Genomic DNA, 9,374 nt, shown 5'->3' with positions numbered 1-9,374 from the left:
CTGGTTGTCTAACTCCAGGAACCCTTCCATTGGGCGAGCCTCCCAGAATAATGTCTTGAGTGGGCCTTCCTCCAAGGAAATAGCTGCTTCTTCACACTGGAAGCCGTTCTACATATGGCGCAGAATGAGGTTTCTGGACTATTCCACTTCAGACCACTGGTGGAGGGGAGCTGGGTTGTCGTATTTCTCTGGATATTCCCCCCCTCCCCCCACCACCTTGTACAAAATTTGCCATGCATGTAAAAAATCAGCACACCAAGGAGATGACCATATGAAGACCCTGCTGGGTCAGGCCACTGGCCCATTGAGTCCAGCATCTTGTTCTCACAGAGGCCAGACAGACGCCAGCTGGAAATCCACAAGCAGAACCCAGGCACCAGAGCAGCCTCCCCCCCCCCATGTTGTTTCCAGCAACTGCTATTCAGAAGCATTGCTGCCTCCAACTCTGGAGGCAGAGCAGAGCCATCATGGCTCCTCCATGTGTTAATAATAATAATAATAATAATAATAATAATAATAATAATAATAATAATTTATACCCCATCCATCTGCCTGGGTTTCCCTAGCCACTCTGGGCAGCTCCCAACATAATATTATTATTAATAATAAAAAACAATAAAACATTAAACATTAAAAACTTCTCTAAAGAGGGCTGCCTTCAGATGTCTTCTAAACGTCAGATAGTTGTTCTTCTCTTTGACATCTGGTGGGAGGGTGTTCCACAGGGTGGGCGCCACTACCGAGAAGGCCCTCTGCCTGGTTCCCTGTAGCTTTGCTTCTCGCAGTGAGGGAACTGCCAGAAGGCCCTCAGAGCTGGACCTCAGTGTACGGGCAGAACAATGGGGGTGGAGATGTTCCTTCCGGTATACTGGGCCGAGGCTGTTTGTCCAGTCCTCTTTTGAAGTCAACCAAGTTGGTGGCCATCCCTTCTTCTAGTGGGAGTGAATTTTTATAGTTTAACTGCACCGAGTGAAGAACTGCTTCCTTTTATCTGTCCCACGTTCAGCTTCATTAGGTGCCCAGGAGTTCAAGTGTTCAGAGAGAGGGAGAAAAATGTTCATCTGCCCAACATGCATAGTTTTATATGTTTCTGCCTCTTACTCACCTTTCCTCTAAACAAAAGAAGCTGCAACCTTTCTTCATTGATGCTTCACCCCTTCATTTCGATGGCCCTTTTCTGAACTCTACAACTCTACAATGTCCTTTTTGAGGGGCAGCAACCAGAACTGCACAGAGTACAGCCGTACATTGGAAGTCAAACAGAATCCATTCCGGAAGTCCGGTCAACTTCCAAAATATTTGGAAACCAAAGCGAAGCTTCTGATTGGCTATAGGAAGCTCCTGCAGCCACTTGGAAGCCACGGAAGCCCCATCGGATGTTTGGCTTCCAAAAATAGTTCACAAACTGGAACAGTCACTGGAATTTGGGAGCCAGAACATTCGAGAACTAAGCTGTTCGAAAACCAAGGTAAGCCTGTACTCCAAAGACAGTTGCAACATGGATTTTGTATAAAAGCATTAAGATATTGGCAGTTTTATTTTCAGCTCCTTTCTTGCAGCTGCGCTCTCGGTCAACAGTTTCATCCAGCTATCTACTAATGTGAAACTTTTCTACCTGATATAAGTTTGGTACATACAGGCACCTCTGAATGGGGGAAAGACCTGATTTCTCCCTACCTGCAGTCTGTAGTGGAGCAGTCCTTTCCAGCTGCTTAGGACTCTACCACTTCTCCCCATCTTATTCTGCAAGAGTAACTCCAGCCTCAGAGCTGCCTCGTGCCATGCAAGCCACAGGTGACTGCAAATAATGAAAAGGGGGGATGCGCCCTATGGTGAGTCCTCCCTCTCCTGAGCATATTTATCATATGACTCAGTGTTATCAAACTGTGAATTTCCCCATCCACCCCTTGCAGTGTCATTTGCTGGTGTGGGTGGAGCACGTTACAATGAGCTGTCTCTATGTTACATGGCCTTCTTCTTCTTTGGCGATCACTCGTAGCCAAGTAAGATTGTCTTCCATAAACACCATTTTAACAATGAGTCTGTAAGTGACTGTGGAGGCCAATTCTGGATCCACATGTCCTTCCACAGTGGGAACATTGGTTTCCAGGCGGGAGTTGATCATGGTGTGGATTTGCCAAGCGTGCCTTCCTCTTAGCATGTTTCTCCCTTGCGTCCTGAGTTCGAGTGTCTTCAAAGTCCATGAAGGAAAGCTCTTCAATCTGAGCAGGCTGAAAGCAAAGAGTAAGGTTACCGTAACTTCCATCACAGAGCTTCAGTATGCTGATGACAACGTAGTGTGCGCACGCGCAGAGGATGATCTCCAAACCATCCTAAATATCTTCGCAGAAGTTTACGAAAAGCTTGGCCTGTCACTCTAAAAAACCAAAGTGCTTCAGCAACAAGTACAAAATAACCCCTCTGCAGCACCACAAATCCAACTCAATGGTATAATGTTGGAAAATGTCGATCACTTCCCCTACCTAGGCAGTTATCCTTCAACAAGGGTCAACAATAGTGCTGAAATCCAGCATCGCCTGAGCTCTGTGAGTGCGGCTTTCTCCCGACTGAAGTGCAGTGTTTGAGGACTGGGACATTTGCAGGGAAACCAAAATGCTTGTTTACAGAGCTATTGTACTACCAACCTTACTGTTACATGGCAAGTATTCCTATGTCATATGCATAAAAAGGTAAAGGGACCCCTGACCATTAGGTCCAGTCGTGGCTGACTCTGGGGTTGCGGTGCTCATCTCGCTTTACTGGCCGAGGGAGCCGGCGTACTGCTTCTGGCGAACCAGAGCAGTGCACGGAAACACCGTTTACCTTTCCGCCGGAGCGGTACCTATTTATCTACTTGCACTTTGACATGCTTTCGAACTGCTAGGCTGGCAGGAGCTGGGACCGAGCAACGGGAGCACACCCCGTCACGGGGATTCGAACCACCAACCTTCTGATCGGCAAGTCCTAGGCTCTGTGGTTTAACCCACAGCGCCACCCGCGTCCCTAGGTCATATGCATACCATACCTTTAAAGCACTCTAATACCACTTTAACCAGGTGTGGGGAACCTGTGGCCCTCCAGATGTTGCCAAACTACAACCCTCACCAGCCCCAGAGAACGTGGCCAATGGCAGGAGGCCAACACTTTCTCACACCTGACTTTTTAAGTGGAAAGGCGAAACCTAGGAACTGCAGTTTGCTAAGGGTGCTTGGAATTGCAGGTCTATGAAGTCAGCACCTTGAACAGCACCTAGGAGGGTATTTTTTTTGGGGGGGGGAGCCATGACTGTGACATAAGAATGTTTCAAACATATATATTTATTTGTTTCATAAAATTTATACATCGCTTGTTTAAGAAAAACGCTGCTTTACAAAAGGATAAAACCAGGCAAAATTTACAATACATTAAAACATGCAAGAAGTTCAAATACTAAAACAGATTAAAATTACTTCAGGTTTTTAAGCTTCTGGGTAGTCTTGCCTAAACAAGAACATTTTTAGCAGAGGCCAGGAAGAATACAGTGAAGGCACCTGCTTGATCTCAATAGGAAGGGAGTTCCAAAGTGTAGGTAAACGATTGAGTTCTGTGGGCACCTATGGTGTAAGGCATTCTCATAGGTAAGCTGGTCACAAGTTATTAAGGGCTTTGTGTACTAATAGCAACACCTTGAACCTGGCCTGGCAGCAGATCAGCAACCAGTGCAGATCTCTGAGCATGGGTGTTATATGCTGACAATGCCTTGCTCCTGTCAGCAATTTTGCTGCAGCATTCTGCACTAATTGTAACTTCCGTATCAGGCATAAGGGAAGCCACACGTAGTACCCAATGCATTAACTACTGTGGCAATAACTTTCTGGTCCAGGAATGGCTGTAGCTGTTGAACCGACCACAATTGGTAAGAAGCAAATGTAGCCACTGAGGCTGCTTCGACCTCCAGGGTCAGAGCTGGATGCAGAAGCACCCCGCAAACGGCAAACCTGCTCCTGCAGGGAGAGCGCAACTCCATCCAGAGTAGGCAACTGGCCAATTTCTCAGACATGGCTGCTACTCACCCATGGTGCCTCTGTCTTGCCAGAATGCAAACTCAGATCAGCTTGAATCCTCATCCATTTCACCACTGTGTCCAAACAATGACCCAGGGACTGTGTGGCCTCTCCTGATTCAGATGGTTTGGAGAAAAACAGCTGAGCATCATCAACATACCAATGGCACCTTGCCCTGAAGCCCCTAATGACTGCTTCCAATGGCTTCTTGGTGATATTAAATAGCGCTGGAGATAAGACAGTCCCCTGCAGCACCAAAAAGCACTCTCCCCATGCTACTCTCTGGATTTGTTTCTGAAGGTAGGATTGGAACCACTGTAATACACTGCCCCCAATTCCTATTCCCTGGAGCCGGTCCAGGAAGATACCATGGTCAATGCTATCAAAAGCCGACGAGAGATCAAGAAGCAGGAGCAAGGACACACTCTCTGTGTCTCCGGCTGTCTGCAGAAATCATCCATCAGGGTGGCCAAGGCCAGCTCAGTTCTGTGCCCAAGCCTGAACCTAGATTGGAAGGGATCCACATAATTTGTGTCCTCCGAAAATGCTTGCAGCTGCCCCACCATGGGGCCATCTCCACTACCTTCTCCCAAAAGGGGGCATTGGCAACTGGTCAATGGTTGTTCCAGTCCAAAGGGGCCAGAGTTGGTTTCTTTGGGAGTGGTTTCTTCAGGTGCTGATGCAACCCTAGATCAAGTGTGGGGAACCTTTGTTCCTCTAGATCAGTGTTTCCCAACCTTGTGCCTCCAGCTGTTTTTGGACTACAATTCCCATCATCCCTTGCCACTGGTCTTGCTAGTCAGGGATGATGGGAGTTGTAGTTCAAAAACAGCTGGAGGCACAAGGTTGGGAAACACTGCTCTAGATCAGGTTTTCCCAAACTTGGGTCTCCAGCTATTGTTGGACTACAACTCCCATCATCCTGAGCTAACAGGAACAGAGGTCAGGGATGATGGGAATTGCAGTCCAAAAGCACCTGGAGACCCAAGTTTGGAAAACCCTGCTCTAGATGTTGCTGAACAACAACTCCCATCATCCCTACCCATTGGCCATTCTTACTGGGGCCCATGGAAGTTGTAGTTTGGCAACATCCAGAGGGACACCTTTGCCTCCACGTTTGTTTTAATGCTACCCATGGTTTTTTTTGTATGGTAACCAACGCTGGGACTATGAATTGATGAAGCACAGGGCAGGAATGGACATAATAAATAGATAAACCACTGTCGACCTGCTTGAAGCTTGCAAAGTAAGAACAATTGCATATATGTATAAATAAGAAACTGTCAGTTTGGGCCCATGGAGGTGAGCTAGGAACTAGACGCCTTGAGCCTGAACCTGCAGTCAAGACTTAAGGGCAAAGTAGGAGTCAGGGGCAAGGGGTAAGGCAAGGGGCAAGGGTCAAAGGGCAAAGGCAGCAGAGATGAACAAGGAGCAAGTAAAGTCAGAAGTCAGAACCCAAGGGTCCTCTGGGGAAGGGCTGTAGCTAAACAGCAGATATCTCTTGTGCAAAGGCCCAGGAGAGGCCCCTTGTCTGGAAACCCTGGAGAGCTGCTGCCAGTCTGTGCGGGCAATACTGAACTAGGTGGACCAACGCTATAAGACACTATGAGCTCATTCAAACTTCCTCTTTTCCTGTGGCTTTCTCCCAGGGAAAACCACTCTTTAACACTCAGTTGGAGCAAACAGCCATTTGGGCTTTCTCTGGATAGATGTTTGCTCCAACTTAGCACCAAAGAATGGGTTTTCCCTGGCAAAGGAGATGGGTGAGGGGGAAACTGCTCAGACCCAGGCTTTGTAGACATGGGACAAGTGAAAGTGTGAACGAGCCCCATGTTCTTAAGAAGTCAGAACCAAAGGACAAGGCATTGGACCAGAACAAGCATATTGTAGTGAATAGACTAGGATCTCCCAATTTTTGAACCACAGTGCTCTGTTTCGTTTTGTATTCTGTTTTGACCTTCTGCCTGCTTTCCCCTCTACCTTTTATTCCTAATAAAGTTTCTTAATTTGACTGCTGAGTGCGTGCCAACCTCAGGACTCCAGAATCCCCACGTGTCTAGACGCTTGAAGTTCATGCTACTAAAAGTTTCGGAGCAGAGTTGTAAGAGACCAGCACATTCTTCTGAGTATCGGTAAAGACGTGGGGATTGTGGGCTACGATTCTCAACATGGCTTAACAATCAATCTCCCCTCCAAAGGAACTTTGGAAACTGTAGTTCTGGGGTGGGGACAGGGGTCTTCTAAGAACTCCCACCACCCTTAACAAAACTACTGCTCTCAGAATTCTTTGGGGAAGCCATGACTGTTTAACATGGTATCACAGTGCTTTAAAAGTATAGTGTGAATGTGATCTGAATACATGACTATCCGTTTAAACACAGTGAGAGGAAAATTGATTTTCTACATAGAATAAGAAACCGGAGGGTGAGAGATTTTGGAGCATTATAAAGATGCCTCAGTAAGTTACAATTTATTTTTATCATCCAGGGCTTTCTGTTGGACCCTGGATGGGTGTGACACAACCTCCCAGGTCCTAGGCTCCAGGAGCCCCTGCCTCAAATCCTGTATCTGACCAGGGTCACATCTCAATGGTAGAGCAAAGGACATGCCAGTGACCAGGAGGACCCAGAATCCTTCCAGGTTGCTGCTATTTTCAGGTGGGATTCAAGGAGAGTCTGGAAAAATCAAGTTGTGCAATTAATGATTTGATTTTCCTGCGCAACAAGCTGGCTTCCCCCTCAAAACCAAACTTTTTGCAGCTTGTGGTGCAACGCACTGGAAAGTGTGGCATTGATGCAGCAGCATCCGACCTGTCTGCAACCAAATCAGAACGGATCTTCATTAAACACCCAAGCATCGTCAGTTCTCCCTGAGTAATTGGTACTCAGACCAAGGGTCATAGCCATCACCCCCAAACTCAAAGTTGTCCGATTTGCTCCAAACCAGTGCAGTTTGACAACAGTTTTGCAGGGAAGTTATAGATGTTGGCTTTGCCTGCTGGGAGGTTAGGCAGCCTTAGGTGAAAGCAAGCCTTGTCCCAGAGTGTTTCCCCATCACTTTCCTTCCTGCAAAAGGTTTAGGGTAGGGAACCGGTTTGCTGCACAAGAGCACAAAGCCAACTTCTATTGTGCGAACTGAATTTGCCGGCATGCGATGGAATCGCACGACAACAGCGACAGCCCAGAAGCACCCTTAGAGGGGAGAAATCCTCTGAAAAGTTTGCCCCAACCACTCCCTCTGACGTGATGTCACAAACTGGGCTGGGACGAAGGGCCATGTCCTGTCCCTGGAAGGAGCCAGGGGCTGCTGGGCTGGACCGCCATGCCTGAGGAAGGGCTGGCCCCCTTCCATCGACATTCTATTTTCAGAGTTCCACGGCTAACGGATTTCCCTCCGGCATGCCTGGGCTCTGGGCGGCCTCAGTCAGACACCGATGCATTCCTGGAATGGGATTTGGGGAGGCGGGGGTGGTGGGACTAGGCCCCCTCCCCAAGCACATCAAGGTAGGACAAACACACACAGCACACATCTGTTCATGTGAGGTTGGCTAAGCCCCAAAGCATCAATGGAGCAGTTTTACACCCCCCACCCTTAGCACACACATACACACACACACTTCCTAAGCTTCCACATCTCTGGCAATATGGCTATTAAAACGACATTCCTTCTATTCCGCCCCCCACCCCAAATACATAGGGCAGTCTCAAAGGCTCCCCAGACACTCGTGACGCTGCCTCTGAACCCCGCTCCTTCTACTCTTGGCCAGAGTGCCTCCCCCTCCCCCAAATCGCCAGCCCCTCCTTAATGCCTGAAAAGAGATGCTATTTTTTTTCACTCTCCTCTTTAATCTGTTGTTACCAAATAATGCTTCTTTTGTTTGGGGGGGGGGTAGAGAAAGAGAGAGGGTTGGAGGGGAAGGATGGGGAGAGCAAAAAGCTTCTGTGAAAGCAGCCGAGGGGTCCTGATTGCTAATTATGCATGGTGAATGTTGATAGCTTGATTGTGTGTCCTGCAGCTGCATAGACGGCGAAAGGGCGGGGAGGGAGGGAGGCAGACTAGCTGACGCCAGCCTTAAAACTCTCCCACCCATTCGCCAGAGCTTCTGGTATTGTTTTCAATGGCCTTGCCCCAGCACCTGGGTTCAGCTTGCAAGCCCAGCAGGGACGGTGCTGGAATCTAAGTTGGGGGGGGGGGAACAAACAGAATTTCTGTGCAGGGCGGGGGGTGGGGGTGGAGAGAGAAGCAAACCTCTCTGGATTAAAGCTGTTAACCTTTTGCTTTGGAAAGAGAGTCGGGGAAGAGGGGCAGGGGCTCCACTGGGCAAGAGAGGCTGTTGCTGCCGCCGCTGCACCCTGGGCCCGGCATACCTTGAGAGGCGTTGGGACAATGGACAATAGCTGCGATTGTGCCAAGAAAGAGATCCACAAACGGCTTAAGCACCTAGGTCGCTGTTTAAAGATGTTGGACCTAATGGTCTCATGGCCCCGCTTGTTTAAAAAGAAAACCACGTCATTTCACTTAGGGACCCTCTAGACTGGTGGGCTCCCCTTGGAGGTGTATTCTGCAAAGTTTCCCCCCAGCATAATACTAGAACTCCTGGACATCCAAGGCAGCTGGAAGATTCTGGGCAGATAAAAGAAATGTATTCACACAATGCATGATTAAGCTATGGGACTCACTCAAACAAGAAGCAGTGATGGGCACCCACCTACATAGACCTTCAAAGAGGATTAGTCAAATTCCTGGAGGTGACGGCTATTGTTGAGGCAGTGTGGCCTAGTGGTTGGAGTGTTGGACTAGGACCAGGGTTCGTAATCCCCACTCAGCTGTGATGCTCAATGGGTGACCTTGGGCCCAACCTCACAGGGTTGTTGTGGGGGTTAAATGAGGAGGAGAACCATGGAAGCCACCATGAGCACTTGCTAAATTCTGCAACTTTCCGTACGAGGATTTGGTGGGGATTTTTTTTGTTCCGCTATAGTGCAAGGGTATTCCTCCAGACAGCAACAGTGCAGTAAGGTTGGGGCAGCATTGCAGGACAAGTAATACAGTGGTACCTTGGTTCTCAAACGCCTTGGTACTCAAAAACTTGGAACCCAAACACTGCAAACCCAGAAATAAATGTTCCGGTTTGTGAACTTTTTTTGAAAGCCAAACATGCTCTGTTTTGAGTGCCATGCTTCCAATTTGAGTGCCACACTTCTGTTTTGAGTGTTACGCTAAGGTCTGTGTTTTTACAATTTATTTTGCGTTTTTGTTTTTGCGGGGTTTTTTTGTTTTTGTGACAGTGTGGAACCCAGTTCAGCTATTGATTGATTGATTGATTGTGCG

This window comes from Podarcis melisellensis (genome assembly GCF_964234715.1).
Source record: "Podarcis melisellensis genome assembly, chromosome: 8".
NCBI classification, from domain to species: Eukaryota; Metazoa; Chordata; class Lepidosauria; order Squamata; family Lacertidae; genus Podarcis; species Podarcis melisellensis.
The sequence above is the reverse complement of the archived record's forward strand: the minus strand, read 5'-3'. Positions refer to the sequence as shown.